General features: G+C 38.6%; 1 protein-coding gene across 2 annotated transcripts in view; it reads left to right on the top strand.

Moving 5' to 3' along the window:
* The window catches only part of rols (zinc-RING finger and ankyrin repeat domain-containing protein rolling pebbles), a 717828-nt gene that overhangs the window by 43414 nt on the left and 652313 nt on the right, over positions 1-22101 (top strand). The window contains exon 1 of one of the 2 annotated variants that reach the window (XM_083141138.1): positions 8282-8575. The exons of the other annotated variant lie outside the window; for it this stretch is intronic. The gene's annotated coding sequence lies outside the window, so the exon portion shown is untranslated. Of the gene's footprint in view, positions 1-8281; positions 8576-22101 lie in introns of those variants that run through there. 2 annotated transcript variants of the gene reach the window in all.

Genomic DNA, 22101 nt, shown 5'->3' with positions numbered 1-22101 from the left:
TTGCTGCGACTGACGTGACATGTGTGAAATTAATATTTTAGCATAACTTTATTTTTCGAGGGAGATGTGAACCCCCCTCCCCCTTCTCATTTCGGATACTCATGCCTGTTCTACACACTAACTGGTTAATTAATATCTGCAAGTGCTTTGTTGTGTAAAACTCGATTAAACAGTTGGTGGAACTGTGCTTCCAGCAGTAGGGACGACAGAATATTTTCATAAGGAGCGAGGTAAAAGTCTGCTTGGGGTATATAAAATTCTCATGTCAGAATATTTTCATTAACATTTTATTGATTTTCATTTATTGCCCTTTATAGACATCACCTAGGCTGAACAACATATGGTATTATTTCGAAATATGTACACGCATGAATGCATTCTTGCAACAACTGAAAAAGACTGAATGTTTAAATAGTTATCTCTTGTCGTATTTATACCCAACAACACGTGCTCATGAGCTCTACTTTATGGCAAAAGAGCTCCCACATCCTGCTCGTACACAACTTTGCACATTACATGTGAGAATGTGTGCGAGAGCGTTGACGTTATCAGTGTTTCAAAGGCAGAAGATCTCGTTGCTTTAGGCAGAGACAAATCCACACGGAAAAAAAACAAGAGCGAGAAATCAGGCGAAGCCAGTGCTGGCTCATTAACTCAGTTGATAGCGCAACGACGCTGTAGGGCAGGGATCAGAGTTCGAGTTCTGGTCAAGCTTCAATTTTCTATTTACTTTGTACGTAGTACATCTCCTGTGTGAACCTAAATCGACTTAGTGCTGAATAAATTAGTAGAAACACATAACTAATCTTCATTAGCAACTCATCGTGTAATTTTGAAGTTCAGTTGCAAGATTTCCCGTTAAATTTTAAAGTTACGCAGAATAATAAATATATAAAATATGTCATTCAATATTTACAGTAAAATTATTTTTCTTTCTGAAACTGGGATCACCGAGAAACTGCTCAATTTTTTGGCTGAGACACAGCTCTTCTGACCCCCATCTGGTGGTGGTATGTGAGACAAGTACGGTTTTCCACAGACTATAGAGTTGGAGTTGGCGTAAGTGTGTGTGTTCTGGTTAACCAGTATTACACCATTCATACTGTGGATTTTGTGCGTATTTGTTATTTCCTAGCTGTTTTACCTCACTACAATGAGTCAATGTTTGTAACGTATATGATACCCTTAAAAGGTGAAAGCCTAAAAAGGCGACATCGAAAATTATATAGGAAACCGAGGATCCAGTGACACCTTGCTGAATAGATCTGGTAACTTCAAGCAGATTCTACAAGGAACATTTTCTCTATGAGCCACTGTATTTGAATAAAATCTGCAATCAGTTTCTGGCCGCCTATTCGAATTCAGCATGGGATTTCCCATTAAATTTAATTAGAATGTTGATACATATCCAACATTTGCTATTTAAAAATTTCGAGGTACGTACATCTCACGGTACTCGATTTCCCGGCACCACATATGTTCATAATAAGAACCCTCCACTCATTCCACACGTTTTCGTGAAGTACTTTTAAGAGTTTGTGCAATTTAGTATTCCTTTCGGCACTGAGGCTACCACAAAATTATATCATGTGTAAGATTTTTTGATATCGATACAATTGTAGGACCAGACTTCTAACAAATGTTCTTAAAATATATTAAGTTTAAAATGGAGATTCTGTATCGTTGATCCATAAGAGCAAAGATGTATTTTAATAATGAAAAACGTGTTCGATATCCGGTGAAGGCACATTTACAGTGCTTCCGATCCCACTTTAAACTTCCAGTCCAGATTAGCCTATATGTACATAAAGTGGACTACAAACAAAAAACAAAACTAAAAAAAAATGCGTGAGGTATCTAAGATAACTTACAATATGTTTATCTGTGCTAGTAGTCTGGGAGGCAGATCTGGCTTGACGGTCCGGCAAGTACCTTCAACAGACTTCCTCATACAATACTAGAAATGTTTTTGTGAGTAAAATATATTCACCAATGTGAAAATTCAGGTATGGAAGGTGCATTCACAAGACAACGCTGTACTGAGGATGTGCTGTAAATGTATAGGCCAAGAAAATGTGGAAACAACCGAACGAGGAAACTATGGCCTAACACAAAAACACATAAGCCATATGCTCAGGGACAGATGGAGCAGCCTGAGATACTTCAGAAGGGACACTATTCGAAAACAACCAAACATCGGACCGATGAAATGGAAAAGAATATTTTTCGCCAAGGTTCGTGCGAAACGCACAAAAGGGTTGTGTATCTAGAGCTTATTTTTAAAAGGTTTATTTGTGATAAGTCTTTCAGGAATGAATAACAAACCGAAAATACATGGTTCCAGTTCTCGCAGCAAAATCTTCCTTCTCGGCTATCCACGCGAAAAGACCCAAAGGTTCGTTAAGATTTCCTCACATAATTATAGATGGCACATCCTTCAACTAACTTTAAAATTGCAAGAGAGATACCCTTATGTTTTGAAACAAAAATGTGTAAGCTTCTCAATTTATAAATTAATAATATTCTTTAATTAAATTCCATTTGCTGCTAGTTTAAGATATCTTGTTTGATTTTCTGAAGTAATTAGCAGAGTTTGCACGGAAGAATTAATTCCAGTAAATTTATTATTGATTCCGTCCACCATAGATGAATGGAAAGCTAGAGAATTGTTCAGTTTATCACTAACTGTTGATTATTTCTCGGAGAATGAGTCCTGCTCAAAGGATTAAGTTACAAGTTAGCACAAAGTATCGCACTTTTCAGTGTCGGTAAAAATTGGCACAAGTTCATTACAGCAAGTTTCACCTGTTTAAAGCTGGACTTCGGATCAGCCAAATACTATCTGTTTTGCCCTATCACGTTTATTTCAGATTGTCATCTTTAATTTACTTTTCAGTTTCATTAATTTTACTTGCTACGTAATCTTGCACCCGTGGCGCCACAGTCCTACCGGCTGCCAGCCTTACTCCCACCTGATCCCACTTACTTAATCACTCACCCGATGTGGGAGATCATCCAACCAGTTACGGGGTGACGTGTGGTCAGCACGAAGAACCCCGAGCCGTTGTTTGTAGGTTTCCATAACCGGGTACGCTACTCATTTCCTCTCGATGGTGGGTGGCCACCGGTCCCATACACAGGCCGAAATCTCAGGAGAAAAGTTGTTACTCTTCCCCCAGGAGACTCGAAGTTACGCGCGTCCCGTAGCCGGAGTCCAAATCAGACCGCACAGTGCGGGACCTTATTTACATTTGCTCCTCTTTAATCTATTCGTCATCATTTGGATCGGTTTTTAACGTGTGGTCCGCGGATCACCAGGTGTCCGCGAAGGTTTGAAGAAATGTTAACGATCTTTCATACACTATTAGACTGTAAATCATTAATTAAACAGATATACTTTCCACAAGTTGCTACAGGTGAAAATATGACAATATGTTTATTGGTTTATATTAATATTAGAGATAGTTTAAACAAAAAAATCTCTTCACACAGAATCTACTATTATAAAGTTGTTTTCAGATTGTCAGAGATCTTTAAGGAAGTGTCTTCTCCGAATTTCTGGGTTAATTTACAGATTTTATGGTACTATTGAAGCCTTTCGTAACGGAATAGTTGTGTGAAAAATCGTTTTCGTTTCTATCGTCACCTTAGAAATAGTTTGATCAGCTTCGAGTCGGACCTCAGAATACAAGTTTCAGCTACTAAGACCAATATAACGAGATATAAGTCGAATATAAAACCAGCCTTATGATTGAAATAAGATCAGGCGATGATTCACTGATCAGTATTAGTATTATTATTATACCGACAAAAAGGTTTAGTTCTTTTTATTATTGGAGTGGTATCATGACAGTTAGTTGGAAAGTAGACTCCTTGTAAATGTCATAACATTTTATTTTACAATTGTAATTGTATGTATCCTTTGTGAGTAACTTTAAAATAAATATTTGATGCATTTTGGAGTTACATATATTAAGTTCTGGGGATTAGGAACAACAAAAGCTGTTTAAAGGAAAGTTCACGGTAAATGAAAGATTAGGAGCAGTAAATGTAGATCATTTAGTTATATCAGAATATCAAATCTGTTTGACAGCTTCATCTGGTGACCTTTCTTAATACTAATAACTACTTACGGAGTACATTAAGATTAATTGTCCGAAGCCTCAATTTGTTTAAAAGCTCAACTATTTATTTTCCACGGGTGTTAAAAGTCTGGAGAGTATTTTCCGACGAGACAAGTGCTTATCCTTTGCGTCAGACCTCGCTGAAGTAGATGCAACTGGCGTCGCATCTCTTGTGTATGATTCACCTCGTAGGCATTTGCCCTCGTAAGCTACTAGAAATATGTCTAATTTAGGTGGACTGAGGTGGGGAAAAAAATATGCGAATTTTATTTAGATCATTAGCACCATTTTTTGAGCGCACGGTTCTTTCGTTTTATTGCAACGTTGAAAGCAGCAACTGAAAAAAAATAAAAGTTACGTCAGTTTGTCTTTCCGTATAACTGTAGATAGAAGTTGAGAGAGATTGAACAAAATGTAATGCTTGGAAAAGGTTAGCAAATAGGTGCTACTTTCCACGTGTGAGTCGATAGTCAGTGTTATATAGCCTTGGTGCACTTCAAAAACTAAAACTAGATGGAACCGTGTCCACTGCGTAGCCGTGATATATTCGGAGGCTGGAGGAAGAGAGAGAGAGAGAGAGGAAGAAATGGAAAGAAATAAAAAGAAATGGAGAGGGAGAGAGAGTTAGGGAAGAAGAATCAGAGATAGAGAGAGAGGAAGAGACTGGAAAACAAATGAACGAAGGTAGATGAAGAAATGGAAGAAATAGACAAAAAAATTGGGAGTGAGAAAAAGAGATAGCAGGACAGAAAATAGCAGTAGGGGCATAGAGAGAATGAAATGCGTAAAAACAATTAAGGTGCTGGGACAGAGAGACGAAAGAATTGTATTAAGCCTTGTGTATAAAAGGAACTCTGTGCTCATTCGTCTTGGTTCCGTAAGAAGGACTCAAACTCGTATTTATGTGTATTTCGAAATTAATCCATATGTCCTTGACAGAAACGAAGGTCAAACGATCCGCGAAACGCAACGACAGGAAACTGTTACGTGCCACTGTGCAACAACTTCATCGCCAAATGATCTCGCACCGAAAGTTCAGTAGCAGTGTTGCCACACCCTATATAAAAGTAAGCGCTGGTGAAGATCTGAAGTCGCGTTGTGACTGTTCCACTTGCTATTCCACAGATATTGAGGGGAGGGGATCAAGATTATCCTCAACTGAATTGTATGTTATTCTATCCAAGTCATATTATTAATATATCTCCACGAAGGGGTGTACTGGTCACGCTATTACCTTTAATGAAGCGGTGACGGGTTCGATGCAAGGGGGAGTCATATTGCACAGTGGTTCGGTGCCGACTGAGTTCAGAAATGTAGACGGTCGCAGGCTCGGGTCCTGGCATGGGTGGTGTTATGAGTTTTTCTTCATCAATTTAATTAAATACTCATTAATCCTCAGCGTCATGATTTGCCGAAGTTGTAGAAAAGTGACGTTAAATGAGAAAATACAGTACCCACTTTAAACTGTCTGACAGATACGATTACCCTACCTGAGCACAAAGTCGATCTACAACAAACTTGTTGACATATTACTAAGTCGTGATTTTTTGTGTTTTCATCCGTTTCATCAATTCATCGTTCGTCGTCTTCATCACGATTAACCCAAGAGATAGATAAGCTACTTAAAAAAAATCGAAAGAAAAGTTGTTCACTAACCTCCCCGACGATAAACCGGTACTTGGTTCGATTCTCAAAATATATTCTCAAACATTACGGCTACCACTGTGAGGTAGGTAGACAATAAACTCCATGTCGTCGAAAGGTCAGCTCTCTTGCCTTTAGTGCGAGTGGTCCAGGATTCGATCCTCGGAAGGAGCTCCAAAAATTTCGCCCTTGACCCAGCGACGCGAGGACAATTGGGGAGATGCTTGTAAAGTAGAGTTGAGTTGTTGTTTTAAGTCCACTTTATGAACAGTAAGGCTAATCGGGACTGGACCTACAGTTTAAAGTGTGATCCGAACCACCATGTGCCTCCGCCGGGTATCGAACCCGTGACCTCTTGATTACAAGGCGACGACGCTACCACGGCGCCATCATGGGAGGCGGAAAGTAGAAGTAGCGGGCTCCGGTCTCAAAAAGCAAGTAAACCGCGGCGATGGGACTCGAAGAGAGTTTCTGAAAATAGTGACCATTTGTGAACGTAAGTAATATTAAGTCAGAAAGTAACAATAAACAGAGTTATAGACTCCAAAATGTGATGAGATTCCTGAATTCTAGTTCAGTCCAAGGCCTGTTCGAATACAATAATGACTTAGTCTCAGGTTTGATTCGGAAGTGATATTCAATTTGACCGATGTGATTTTACGGAGTGTAACACATCTCTAAGAAAATGGTCTTTGTTCGAATTCACTTGAAGCTCTTACTTTTCCTGTGCTTCTTACATCGTATTCTTTATCTGGTTATTGTTGATGAATGTTCGATTTGATTTGATTTTGTTTATTTTACTTCGCTTTTCTGCTACTTTTAGCTAATTGCTAAGATGAGGATGAGTGATGAAATTAATGAAGGGACACTCACAAAGAACGCCTATGCCCAGGACTTATTCGAACTCGGGACCTCTGGCATCGTAGCGCGCTGTGCTAAGCCTTTTGATTTTGCATTATATTTACCTGGCTTGCATGCCAGAAAGGAATATAAACTACAGAGATTTTGGTGTTTTAAATTGCTTATCTAACTTAAGCAATATTATATTGACCGAACAATGACGATTATCATAATTAAATAAGTTCTAACGCAGAATTTAGCTCTTTTTCACGCTTATGAACTTAAAAAAACTTAGTGCTTATATTTTTGTTTGTACAGTAAAACCTCGTTAAGCTGGACTTCGCTTAATCCGGACAGGCAAAAGGCCACAAAAAAAGAAAAAGAAGAATGCATGGTTTTAAATGTGGCTAGAAGTCAACAAGAGAACTTCCCAAAGAAAAGGAAGTCAACCCCTGATGAAATTCTGTTTCCCGCAGACTTTGTACTGTACTGTATAATGTATTTGGGCCTATGCCCTTTAATTACACCATAATAAACGTGTTTTGTGGCTATAAACGGAGTTTTAATGCACTTTCTACTGTTCTTTTAGGTTATTTCAGTTAATCCGGACTTTCGTTAAACCCGTCAACTTATCCCCCCATTAAGGGCCTCCCCGATGGCGCAGTGGTATCGCCGTCGCCTTGTAATCAAGTTGTCCCGGGTACGATACCCGGTGGAGGCTCATGGTGGTTCGGATCCCACTTTAAACTGTAGGTCCAGTCCCCATTAGCCTTACTGTGCATAACTCAATCAATTATCCCCCCATTAGTCCGTATTAATGAGGTTTTACTGTACTTTATTTAACGTAGCTTATCTTGTATTTTATTGTCCAACGGCGCTTTTCTGCAATTTGCGGATAATCGAAACGATGAGGGTGAGTGTTTATGCGTAATTGTGGGGGGACATTGACAAAGAGCACCGATGTCTAGGTCGAGATTCGAACCCGGGGATATCGAAAGTCGACCTCTTAAAGCGCAGTCAATCTACGTCGCTGGTTAACCTAGATTGTGAGATGAAAGAACAAACCAAATAGAACAAAGATCAGACTCGAACACACGGGGTTAACAGTGAGTACATAAAAGAAGCTGAAATGTGTTAGAATTTTTTCAAAGCATGCGTCAGAGGTGGTTAAATCTTACCAGGGGCAGTACAATTAACTTGAGGCTGGAAGCACTGCGCGGCAGGCACCTGGAAGTGCGCCAGGCGCATGCGCGCAAGCACACCCCGTGCATCATCAACTCCCAAAATACGGGATGTCAGAGGAAGGATGTACAGCGAAAAAAACCATGAACGTCAAATCGCAACGTTAGAGGGCGTGTGCAATTTCTCTGTACTGTAACATGCACACCACCGTCCGATTCTTGGGGCTTCTTTAAAAGCGAAATTGTCGTGGTGCAAAAAAAAAGATAATGAAAACTGGGTAGGGTGTAAAGTGCAATGGAGTTGAAGTTCCCGTTAAACATAGAGTTAAAAATAAACTGTCTGGGGTAAGAGTCGATTGAAGGAGAACTAAATTTAAAAAAGAAACAGGAAGGCGTGAGACGCGAAAGTTAAACTCCTGTGAAAAAGCCCAGCATTGTCCCCGCTCGTATAAAATACCACGAGCGAATAGGCTCCAGTTGCCAGTCCCTTAGTTCAATTCAGTAGATCAGTATGTGACTTTCTTTTGTAGTGTTCCGTGTGTAACATACGCGTGTGCGTATATGCTTCTTTTACCTTACCGGTTTTCTTTACATTGTAACAGTTTTTTGTGTAACGAAGACAATTTTTTCTGTCACACAATTACCATGTACGACGATTGATCGACTTAGAAAGTTTGATCTCTTGAAACGAATCTACGAACTCGATTGCTTAAATCGCTTCAGTGAGTTTCTTCAGAACTATGGTGTAGCAAGCAGATTCACTTTTTCCACCATGGGTGTCTTAAGGTAAGGTATACCACCTGTTTGAAATGTGTAGCGAGGGAGGGTTGTGATCGTTTAATAGTTTATTTACTTTTAGATATTACGTGGGCAACTAGCAAGAAAATAGACATGTGATAATTCTTCTCAATTGACATCATATTTGGCAACAAACATAAGCCTCGTTAGGGAATTTCGTTCTGGCGTTACTTATAGTAGGAGCTTATTACTGCTACTACTCTTTACTTCTCTCTCATAGTCGTGCGCACGGGTGTGGGGTAAGGGGGCGCAGTTGCCCTTCCTAATACTGCCAAATAGAAATTTAGTGTAGAACAATCTCATCGGCGACATTAAACAATATTATACTATTAAAGGAAAATGTAGTATTTTCATGTTAATAAGAGTTGCAAGCAATTGCATAGGGGTACATTATTTACTATGTATTTGGACTATCCCATTTTATTCTCTAACAAATTTCTTCTTGTTAACATTCCAGAATATGTATTGTTATTAGCACTTCCTCATACTTAGGTGGTTGAATGATTCTGATATTCTGATACTACCAAAAATGTGACACACACATTATTTCTAAAATTCTGCAGATGGGTGGTAACGATTAGGGGGCAGTTGCCCTTCCAATTTTTGCCCCCGCAACATTGCCTCTTAGAGCTAAGCCTTGTCTACTAAGAGAAGATAAACTTTCCTTGCCCCCCGAGTTTTGGCATCCAATCACCGCCACTGCTGAATATATTTTATGTTTTTCCTGTGACAAGTTGTTCTTGTGAAAGACTGTTATCTAAGATGGCGCAATATCAGATACCTGTTTAAACAGTTTAATTCATCTGTTCTTGCCTTACGTTGAGCAAACATTTGTCGCACAGGTTCGTGTCAGCGACACATTGAAGGTATTTAAAACTCTTCTACCAACTGAAAGAAGATGAAGAGTAGTATATCATTTCACGTCTATTCAACCAAAAAAAGGGGATTTTGGAACCCATGCTCTCACATTTTGATGAAACTTGGCACATTTAATCCTTCCATGGTGGTGAGAAACTACATTTTCTTTTGTCTCTAACTTGTCTGGTTTCATTTTTTAGTAGCCCCTCAAACTTTCAGTGATTCATCCTTTCTTCCATTCCCAGAGCCTCCAAGTGTGACCTGCAATGTCTTGGGAAAATAATTCTTTCTCCCTTATAAAATATTTATTTTTAAAAAATTCACAACAATATTAAGCAAGCAATAAGGATTCCAGAAAATAATATGTTAACATTTATATTTTACTACACTAATAAATTAATAAAATATTATTATCCGATTTTTTTGGACCGAAAACTTGGTTTACTAAAGTTTCAATTATCATGGAAAGGAAAAGATGCAACGTCAACACAAATATTTTTAAAATGAACTTAGATATGTGATCTAACTTACCCAGAAATAAAATTGATTGGTTTTCCATTCCTTCTGAAAATATGACAACTTATTTTTGATTTTTTTTTAAAAAAATGGCTACCAGATTCTATATTTTTTTCAAAATAACTTAAAATCCAAGAATCTAGTTTCAAAATATCATTGAAGCAAATTTTTGGAGCATAAAAGTTTATATAATGTTTTCACGGACGCCCAGAAGGCGGGACAAGGGGAACCGTGTCCCCTTTCCTGGAAAATGAATGCAAATATAAAAGCATACGTACATTTCACACATATAATTTTGTTTCCGTCACAGTCGTTTGTGTTTATTATTAAAAGGATATTGCATATCAATGGAGTGCTTCTTTCAGAGAGCGACACTATTATTTTTCCCTAAGAGACTGCTGAAGTTCATTCTAATGTTGGACGAACAGTGTTTACATTATCCAACATACCGGGTGGTCCAAAAGTCCCGGAACGGTCACATGTCGTGAGAAATACACATCGAATCGGAAACGAAAAAAAAAAGTTTGTAATAAGTGAAAGAAAGCTATTCAATGATATCACACTTGATTCACTACCCTCGCTCCCTGGGGGTGGGGCGGGGGAAACTGTGTTATTTTAAGTGGAACCCCCATTTTGTATTGTAGAATCGGAAAGAGGACTTCATTCCGAGTCCAACTAGCTATCAATCATCCTTCTAGCTCAATTATGAACAGAGATATGGCGATTTTTTTAAATCTACATTTGATCGTAGACCCCCCCCCCTTTCTATATACTCTATTGAAAGGTATTGGCGTGCAGATTCCGAATCTGCAATCGCTTTCACTCTAGTTTAAAAAAAAAAAAGTAAAAATTTCATAAAACCCAAAATATTTTCGAAGGGACGTATATCTGCCCCTAATTGAGCTAGAGTGAACGCAATTGTAGATTCGGAATCTGCACGTCAAGACCTTTCAATAGAGTATATAGAAAGGGGGGGGGGGTCTACGATCAAATGTAGATTTAAAAAAATCGCCATATCTCTGTTCATAATTGAGCTAGAAGGATGATTGATAGCTCGTTGGATTCGGAATGAAGACCTCTTTCCCATTCTACAATACAAAATGGGGGTTTCCATTTAAAATTTCACAGTTGCCCCCCGCCCCACCCCCAGGGAGCGAGGGTGAGGAATCAAGTGTGATATCATTGAATAGTTTTCTTTCACTTATTACAAACTTTTTTATTAGTTTTCCGATTCGATGTGTATTTCTCACGATATGTGACCGTTCCGGGACTTTTGGACCACCCGGCATGTAAAAATGCGTCTTTCATTTGCAAGCATGTGTGTAGTGAAAGTTTTAGTTTAAGAAGAGCCGCGAATGTTTAAATTCAGCTTTCCTTCAGTTGGTAGGTTCCATTTCTACATTAGGGGTTATTCATATTATTAGGCGTAAAATTACACTATTGGGATTTTCGGCGCACGTCCGTGATTCGTATCCATCAATACAATAAAACATGTATGGTACCCAGGCGAGGAACCATGGCGCTCCCCTTGAATTATGAAATATTACAATGTGAGCTATAAAATCCTGCAAAACTAATTTTGAAAGAATTTATATTTCGTTCTTGTATACCACAAATGCAAAATTCTCTTTGTACCACATTTCCGGATCTGCCCCCGGTAAAAAAAAAAAATTCTGGGTAGGAGCGTGTGTGATAGAATGAGGTTTTTCTTTCCCCCACCGGACTTCCTTCAAGGCTTTTGCCCCTCCTTAATCAGAGTGTCTGCCCACGCCTATGATCTCTCTATCATTTTTCCTTCGTTTTTTCCTGTGTCTTTCTATTTTTTCATTCCTTTGTTCTTCTCTCTCTCTCTCTCCTCTGTTTCCCTCGCTTTTTGTCTCTCTCTCTTCTTCTCACTCTTCCTCTGTCTCTTCTCTTTCTTATTTTCTCTGCTTATCTCTTTCTTCCCCTCTTTCTCTGTTTTTATCTTTTCCTTTGTTCTTTTTTGTTCTTGTTTGTCCATCTCTCTCTCTTTCTCTCTTTCTTCCTCTATTTCTTTTTCGTCCCTTACTCTGTTCCTTCCATATTTCTATTTCTCCTTTTTTCAATGCCTCTTTAATTTTGTCCCCCACTTCTCTCATTATCTCTCTACGTGTGTGTGTGTGTGATTCTTGCCCTGCTACTAATGAATCGGAAAATTTCCCATGCATAGATAGACATACAATATTTCAAGGACCTCAACACTATCCTGCGATGAGGTCCTTGAATAACAAAATCATATATCATAATTTATGTGTAATTATCACTCTAGTATGTCATTAATCTAATAATGCATATGTATCATTTTGGAATCCAATAACTATTACAACATATGTATAAATTATAGTTAGACTTTCAAAAGTGTACGAAATCCATAGCAAGAAATTTTCTTTCAGAATCGCGACATCTATGAAATATTAATGTTAATTCATATGTACTGTATATATGTATGGCATTTCTTGCTTTCTTTCATCGTGTTAAAATCGTTAATCTCAAATCCTTTTGCCTGCAAGACATGTAACTAAAAATTTCTAATGGATTGGGACCCGGCCCTAGAGAGTGACAACTAGGGCACTCGTCTGAGGTCCAGTGCTTTCGGGGGCTTCACGATAATTGTTCGTATACTGTATATTATACTTGTGCTTCCAATTAAGCAACTAATCTAATTTTTCATAACTCCATGCATTGTTTTGAAATACAGTAAAACCTCGTTAATCTGGACTAATGGGGGGATAAGTTGACCGGTGTATTTGATATGGTGTATTTAAAGGGCATACGCTTAAATAGCTACACTATACAGTCCAAAGTCTGCAGGAAACAGAATTTCATCAGTGGTTGACTGCCTTTTGTTTGGGAAGTTCTCTTGTTGACTTCTAGCCACATTTAAAACCTTGCATTCTGCTTTTTTTTTATTTTCTTGCCTTTTTCCTGTCCGGATTAAGCTAAGTCCAGCTTATCGGGGTCCGGATTAACGAGGTTTTACTGTACTTAAAAAATACAGAAAATTACTGAAATCATATTCTATAGAAAATGCTACACAAAAATTGTGTTCAAATACGCAATGCAATCTTGAAGTGAAAATATGATTTCTTACGAAACCGTAAATTCACTACACCATAAATGGGTTCTGGACCGTAAAGAACAACCTGTTTATCTTTAAAGTATTGCAATTCAGTCCCGGAACTTTTTTTTATTTTTTATTTCGGGCTCAAATTAAATTTTATTCAATTTCGACATTGAAATAAAAGAATAATCAACTTGGACCTAATTTAAATTATGCGAGAAACAAGGTTCCGGTCTTGTTGCGGAACCCGCAATAGAATACATTAGAATCCACTGCAATCAGAATGTTGGTTCTAGATTTCTTTCACACAGTGATTGATGAGGATATGTCATATCTTGTCAAAATTGCTTACGAGTTTAATAGCCAAAACTTGTTTCCTTTATATTACAAAGTGCGTATTAGCCGACATGTTCTAAGAAGTAATGATACTCGTGAACTGTGCTGAATACCTATGCACCAAATCCATCCATATATAATTCTGTGTAGTACTGTTTGTTGCTGTGGACTCTTTGGGACAAGAAAAATGTAGATTTATATTAAACTTGCTGATTATCCGGCGTTGGCCGGGTATTTATTTATCCCAATCTTGTATTAGACAGGAAAATAATGAATTCTATAACTATAATTGTTACGACCTTGCTTATTTTGTAACTTTGAGATTCCATGTTAAAATAAAAATTGATAAAGTGTTACCTCGAGTCATTGTTAATGTCCGTGATACTACATGTTGTGACGCAAATATGAACGCGCCAATCAAGGCGTTGTTGAACTAATGTATTCACCTTTCTGTAACTATCTAATGAAGACAGCTCGCTTAAGACAACGGGTATTTATTATGATGTAAATATAGATTTGCCAATCAAAGGTCATCCATGTTTGATGAACTAACCTAATTGTAATTAAATAATGGCGGAACATTTAAATTTGTATATTTCCAAAATGTAAGATTTTATCAACGTTAAAGAAATAATTGTTAACTCAAATGAATATGTAAACTTTCTTTGTAAATTATTAATTGCCAAACTATGTATTTTTCAAATGTCTTTATGTTGTAATTTAGAGTATTGTAATAAGAAATTACCTAAAGACAGGTGTTCGAGGCTGGAACTTTGGGTATAAATACGAAGGAGTTTGGTCCGTGAGGAGGTCTGTTCTGGTGTCAGTCTAGGAAGAAGTGAATAGGTGCAAGACGCTCTTCTGTAAAATCTAGACTGGCCAAATATGAACGGTCCAATTTAGGAAGAAGTGAATAGGTGCAAGCCGCTCTTCTGTAAAACCTATGTTTGGGCCACCCTAGTTTGACCTTTCTAGTAAGTTCAAAATTATCTATTAACAATTGATCTCCAAGTTCCAGTTATGAATTACCTAACCACTGGCTGTAAGTACTCAAGCAGTAAATAAACATTTCATTAAAACTTCACGACGTTGGTTGGATTTGTTCTGCACCTACCCTGAAGATAGGTTTCAGTGTAGACCCTTAGAGCCTCAATGCTCCCGGCTATAGGAGTAAAGGGTGAGGAAAGTTGCTAGGAACGTAACATAATGTAAAATGTAACTAATTTTAAATGTGATCGTAAATGTCACCAATTAGCTTAGCGACTCCGAAAACTATGGATTCGACACTAATCTAGGTCATTTGTGGCATTTTATTTTTCACCTCCTCTCACCCCCCATGCCGATATGTGATGAACTTGGGAGTTGAACCGCATTGGGAGTGTCACGAAAACTATGGATTCCATTCGCAACACAGCCTGAATGTTATACATCCCGAGAAACACTATCGTTGTGCGGAATGCATAGAGTCACGGATGTCTGTTTGTGCGGAATTTAATATCGGTGGTTCTCGATTATTTTTACATGCCACCCCTTTCCACCCCACCCCTAGGGGTGCCAGGGGTGTCTAACCCCAAAATTTTATTTCCAGATTGGAAGTGATACGTGTACCAAGTTTGGTTGAAATTGCTCCAGGCGTTCGAGAGTTATGCCGGAACAAACAAATATACACACCCACACACACATACATCCATTTTTATATATATATAGAAGACAGATCATTTCGTGCTGTTTTTAAATACATGCACGATACTACGTAGTAATCTAACCGTGTGTACAAATTAGAGGTGCATTTTGTGTTTTATTACTTCTCTTTCTTGTTCTTTGCGTAAATAGATATTATCACGTAGCCGAAATGCTAAATAAACACACACCCAGGCCAAAACACGATCCCGGAACCTTTGATAACGAGATTTCAACCGATCCACTTCATGTTTTTCACCTTTGGTAGTTTCTGAGGCAATAATCGAATGGTTTTTCGGTTGTTGGTAAAAATATTATAACGTAATCGAGAATATAAATATTGCATCGAGTTCGTATTTCGAAGAATTTACAGCTAAACAAATTGCACATTTATTGCGCCAATTGCCTCGGAGATACCGGAATGTTGAAAATAGCCCAATATATTGTTGACCCTTATGCAGATTGACGGGCTAATCTGAATAATTTATAAGACGTGAAGTTACAGTACATGGCACTAAATCATCATATTTGATAGTGTCCGAGAAATAGATCGATTGTTACCTCTCTCGGTCAAGTAGTTCTGAGAAAATTAAAGTTGACACGGACGGGTGCACAAGTAAAACTTCTACTACATCCCAGGAGTCTGTGAAGAACCGGTGAACATGGCGACAGAGAAGGGGAGAAAACTAGCGGGCGGAGCTAGCTGCAGTCGCGTTTCTTCCTCCATGCAATCCCTGCCCCTCTCACGCTTTCTTTCGACCCCTCTTGCGCAGTGGCCTTTTTTTCGCTCGCTTGATCCACAGACTCGTGCGATAGAGTAAATACGCGTATTTCATTTTTCGTGGAAGAAATCTGAAACTATGAACAGTAGCCTCCATCTTTCGCTAAACTTATTGACTCGCTCTGCAGTCGCTCGTCTAGTTGGCTCACAAGGTACAACACCGACTCGTCTACTTCGTTGATTAGGTGTCAAGTAATGCATTTGGTGTCTGCACCGTTTGCACCACCTTCCGGAGCGGTGTACAGTGTGGTGTATGATCACGTGGTGAGTGCTAACTAATAAAATGACCGTTTAAAGCAGCAGACAGGCATTTGTTCAATCTTCTGAACTTGAACACCGCTTGTCGTCTCCTTGGTTGAACGTCATTTCCTTGCACCATTCTGACAATTCTCATGCGCATCGCGGGGGTTTCCGCGGGGCCGCTGTGACGTCATCTGGCGAGCAACTGGAGATTTCATCCGCTACATTTGTTAGCGATCCTTTGTCTCTTGATTCCAAAAATACGTTTTTCTTCTTTACTGATAGCCAGGGTTCGAAAAATCCCGGTCGCCAGGTCGCCATGGAAACTAAAAATTTCAGCCTGGCGACTGTGATCTATTGCTCTAATATGTACGAAATTTTGATGAATCTAAGTTCAAATTGCAGTATAGCGTAATTTAGCAAATTATTTTTTTCTATCAACGTTGTGAACATTCCATAGAGTCAGTAACAATTTCTTACCCTTTGCCGCCAACACCCCATTTCCTGCTTTCTAGAATAAGTTAGCGATGTTCTGAATACCGTGATGCTCAGCATCATATACAGAGTGTTTCAAAAGTCGCACAACCCAAACTTTGGAAATGTATATCATGAAAACCGTAAGAGTTATTTACACTGGGTTTTCTGCATTATAAAGCTTCATCCATTGATATATTTTTCGTGGGCCTCCCCAATGGCGCAGTGGTAGCGTCATTGCCTTGTAATCAAGGGCCCTGCTTCTGCTGTACCTCACAAAGCAACTGTTTTACAACCAGTCAAACACCAACAAATGATCCCACAAATTGTTTAAGAGTTGGTATTTATTGTTGAAAATCAGTTCTCAGATTTTCAGCAAATTAACAATTTTTTTAAAAAATAATGTAATTGTATTTATTTAGATAAATGCTAACATAAATTTATGAACCCAGTGATAGCCTACAGAATTAGTTTAGTGCAGACAACCCGGTGTAAATATCTCTTACGATTTTCATGATATACACTTTCAAAGTTTGGATTAAGCGACTTTTGAAACATACTGTAGTATGCACAATTGCTACCTGGCGCCTGATTTTCAGAGCTGGCGCCTAGCTTTGAAGAATTTTTTCGAGCACTGCTGATAGCTTCCTTAAAGGTGAGTGGCTTGTACTGTGTTTGGGTGTAATAAATACAACAGAAGGACTAAAGAAGGAGATATTAACTCAGATATAACTTACGAAAACAATGGAATTCGCTTTGCTAGAGCCGACAATATTGACACTAGAAGTCACAGGTATTTTTTCTGCTTTTCTTCTTTCTCGAATGCATGGAAATAAAGTATTTAAATATGATTTATGTTGTTCGTGAATGAAAATGCATTAAATATATGGTAGGTTTATACAAATACAGCGGATGCACTAAAACAGTAGCCTACATACTCTGTTTTACACTGTGCCAGGGCCGGACTGGGACTGCCAAGAGAGCGGTGGCAACTTTCATCAACAGGGCATCCAATTGTGAGAAATAGGAGGGGTGGGTGAAAGGGTGCCAAATGTGCAAATATGAGAGGGTCCACCGGGATATTGCCTGGTGTCCCGGTTGGCCAGTCCGGCCTTGCACTGTGCCACCTACTTTTTACCAGTTCTCAATTTACTAAGTTGGTGCACAACCATAATATACAATGTTCAACCTAAGTAAAGATTTATTTTATCCGTTTAGTTCACAAATCTTTATGTACTTCCTCTTTTCAGCGCGAATTCACATTTCTGAAGAGTGTTTCATCAGGTAACGGATTTGTATACGAAAAGTGTTAGATAAGTAAATTTATATATTTAGTTATTTTATGCGCCTCCCCGATGGCGCAGTGGTAGCGTCGTCGCCTTGTAATCCAGAAGTCCTGGGTTTGATACCTTGTGGCGGCACATAGCGGTTCGGATTCCACTTTAAACTGTAAGTCCAGTCCCAATTAGCCTTACTGTGCATAAAGTGGACTTAAAACACTAACTCAATCAATTAGTTATTTTAATTAAATTGTGGAGTTAAACATAGACTTACCATTGTGAAAATGGCAAACCTGCTAAATAAAATCTATAAGACTTATATAGCATAATCCTAATGCAAATTCAGTTATAAAATGTGCTTATCTTTCTTCTTTGTTGCTAAAACAATGGAATACCAAACCAGGCTTACGTGGCACGATGGCATTCATTGTGTAATGCAAAATTCAAATAAAAAATATGGTTTACTTTTATTATGAAAACAATTTATTTAGAAATCTGCTTTTATGTGCTGAGACGTTAATCTCCTCCTGTGATCCAAAGACAGATTTATTTTGAGTAAACTCTGTTTAATACCATACGATGTAATGGGAGGATATTTAATATATGCAATGGATTTCACCGTGAAAGCGTGAGCTTCTCTATTGTAGACAAGAATGTTAGAATAACGGATGCAGTGGCTATTGTCAAGATTTAAAATAAACAAAGTACAGATGGATAAATATTACAGGAAAACCTTTGGTATTTGGCTAGTCGCGACGGTGAGGATGAGTAATGATATGATGAAATTGATGAAGGGACACTCAAAAAGAACACTCATGCCCAGGACGGGATTCGAACCCTGGACCTTTGGTGCCTTAGCCCGCTGTTCCACTTCAATGGTCCGATAAAAAGTGAACATGTAGTAATAACATGGGTATGGTTCTGAAATGTTTGAAAATATAGGAATTACGTGTAAAAATTAACTAAAATATGTAAGACGTAAAAATATGGAAATTTGTATTTTCTGAGCTTACATACAACAATTCGCAAAAATAAAGCAAAATAACATTGATTTTCGCAATATACGAAGATATTTATTTACATATAAAGACGTTCCCTGCTTATTATAAAATCTTGCAACAGTTATTGAATTAAGTTCTGAAGCTTTCCTGGCAACGAATGACGAAATGATTCTCGCGGGCTTTCGACCAGGTGAGTTGCGGAAAAGATTCCAAGCTTTCGAGAGCTAACGTCACTCGCATTGAGAGAATATTTTCGTCAGTTATTGAATTATTCACCTGCGAAAACGAGAAGACTCAAAAGTTATGTAGTGTTATCCTTAGTACAACCCAGTGTTGAAAGTAGAAGCCTTGGTCGAATCTGGGTATAAGAAGGGGATTTGATTATTGTTGTTTTAAGTTCATTTTGCGCACAGAAAGACTAATCGGGACTGCACCTGCAGTTTGTTTAAAGTGGGGTGCGAACCACTGTGCCTCCACCGGGTATCGAACCCAGGACCTCCTTGATTACAAGGCGACGGCGTTACCACTACTCCATCGGGGAGGCAGGATCAATATGGAGACAATGCAGCAGGTGGAAGAATGCTTACGCAAATTATACTAGTTCGGGGGGGAGAGGATGCTTTATGAAAATTTTCAGAACTGAGGGATATCATCCTCTCGTGTCCTTCCCCCCCCCCTCCCCAAACTTCGAGCACTGGTACTACCGAAATGTAATGCAGTGGCACTGGATGAAAGATGTTATCGTTGATATTTTAATATTTAACATTTCCTTCTTCCACCCTAAGAACTGTATCTTGGGATGACTGCTCGACTATCAGTGAATAATATTTAACTTTTTTACTACTGTTCAGAAAGACAGAGGGCAATCTGCAGGATTTTTCCAAAGAAGGGCAAGAAAAGTATTTTTTTCCAGGGAGGAAAACTAGGTATATTCCCCCTATAATAGTGTTGGTCCTTCAAAAAACACGCATCATGCTCCTAGAAAGCCCTTACAAGCCTTAACATAATTCAATGTAACTGAAATTAAATTGTATGTGTGAAATATATACTTGAAGGTTGCAATTCGTTTTACAAAGGGTACCATGCCCCCTTCTTCCCCCTCCGGACGTCCATGGTAACATTTATATTTTAGAAATATACATGGGGTTCAATTTAAATTTACGTTTCATTGGATAAGACATCATTTAGTAAACAGCAAGTAGTGTCTAGTGAGTTACGAAGGTAGGGATTCTGGGTTCGAATGCAGGGTAAAACGTTCCTATTTCTTATCTTTGAGAAATATAGAAGAAAATACGAGCAGCGACGGTGAAAATACAGAACTATAACAATATTTAAACATTTACAAGGAACAATGCAACTTTGCGTGCTAACTTGAAGCACAGGAAAAAGCTACTAAATTAGCTACAGGTTTTATGCCGCGCCATCCACTCATACCTATGCTTTTTTCATTCCCTCTTTCACTGACTTTGTGGAAATAAGGTTTTCAAACCTTCCTCCGAAAGACTTTATTAAACAGAAAATGAACCCCGGCTATGTTTTCCCTACCCTCTGGCTGTGACATTTGCTCACCAGATGACGTCATGCGCTGAAAGGAACGAAAGCCGTCCGGGGAAAGGGCCTACCAGGTAGTCTTAGTATCATGATCCTGACACCGGGATACACCTGTACTGCGCCTGGCGTCAATAAGTGTAGCGAACTAGACCTTCTCTACTTCTCCCAACAGATGGAGAAGGGAGCATAGATTGGGGCTACATTTACGACGATGCTATACTCTGTCCCGGATATCTTTGGAGCAAGCGAACGAAAACAAGTCTCCGCGTAAGTAGTGACGCGAGACGGCTCCACCAATGAACACGTGAGAGGGAACTGGATTTCGTGGAGGGGGGGGGGGGTGACTGCAGTTACCAGCCTTCCCCTAGCTCCACAGATTCCGGGTATAGAGTTTGTGTTTCAGCCTCCGCCTGGTCTTGTTCCCCTTTTTGAACTTTCCTTACTAAAGTGAATTCTCCACCGACCACACTGCGATTTAGACATGTCTGTCTTTAGACGAATTAGCAACATGGAAGGAACATGCTGTGGTCACACGCCATATCAAGATTAACTTCGTCCGGGGCTTTAATTTTTGTTTCCATTTTTTGCTGATTTGTATCCCAAAAACTGCAATGCAGACATACCTTTGGTCTGAGAGATGGTTTAGAAGAGTTTCCTACCAAGTGCAAATATTTGTGGGTGGGTGTGTTTTTTTCAATTTCAAACAGATGTACATACACATCGGGAGGGGTCTACCTTAAACCATTGTTCAGTAAACCAAGCGATACTTTAAGTTTAAAATTCGAAATTACTTATGTAACACACAAGAATGAAATAACAAAATGCAGAAAATGTACCGTACTTCCATCATATTTTTAAATGTCTCTAAATAAAGGAAGCATTATAGACTTCTATTTCTGCCATCTAAATATCTCATACAAATGTATCCAGTTATTATTGGCATTCTTAACTAATTAGGATCAGTAGCGACATCTTCCGAAATAATTTGTAAACTAAGTCGGAAGCTTCCTCTCGATTTTTTCTAAGGGTGAAATCGATATCGTTGACATTTATATTAACATATTACAAGGACATGTTACTCTCTTTCATGAAAATAGTATGGTTTGTCTGGTCATTTTTAACGACCTCTATGTGATGTCATTACGCGACAACCAATCCCCTTGCACTGTCTGAAATCGACTCTCCTGCGTGTATCGTTATTGTTCAGCGGGAACTGTGGGTAATGAACAACGTTAGCTTGCTAAAATTCTTGCAAGTCCAGACACGCATTGTGTGCATGTAGACAGGCCCAATTCCAGACAGGTCATGAAGAGACTTTTATCACAGTATAGTGTTGTAAAACTGGCTATTCACAAGGATATTTAGGAAAGAAGTATGGTAAATACGTTGACGAACAGTAGGAAAGCAAAAATACATTTATCAAAAATGGAATGACTATGCTTACTTAAGTCCTGGAAGCGGTAAGCAGAAGAACAGTGTAGTACAGTGGGATCCATGAGTATTACCGTGCAAATTGTCCATCCCCATGTTCGTGAACTTGCTTTCAAGAATTAAAAGAAAACTCAAAACTAGCTGCTGACAACTTTTGAACTCGCATACATAAAAATCCATTGCTTAAAAACACATTAGAATGTACGAGAAAAATTAATGAAAATAGTCATGGACAATTTGCACGGTAATACTCATGGATCCCACTGTACTAATAACCTTTATGT

The sequence above is a fragment of the Lepisma saccharinum genome, chromosome 1 (genome assembly GCF_977018435.1).
Source record: "Lepisma saccharinum chromosome 1, izLepSacc3.1, whole genome shotgun sequence".
In the NCBI taxonomy this organism is placed as follows: domain Eukaryota; kingdom Metazoa; phylum Arthropoda; class Insecta; order Zygentoma; family Lepismatidae; genus Lepisma; species Lepisma saccharinum.
This window is presented reverse-complemented; position numbering and strand designations above follow the sequence as displayed.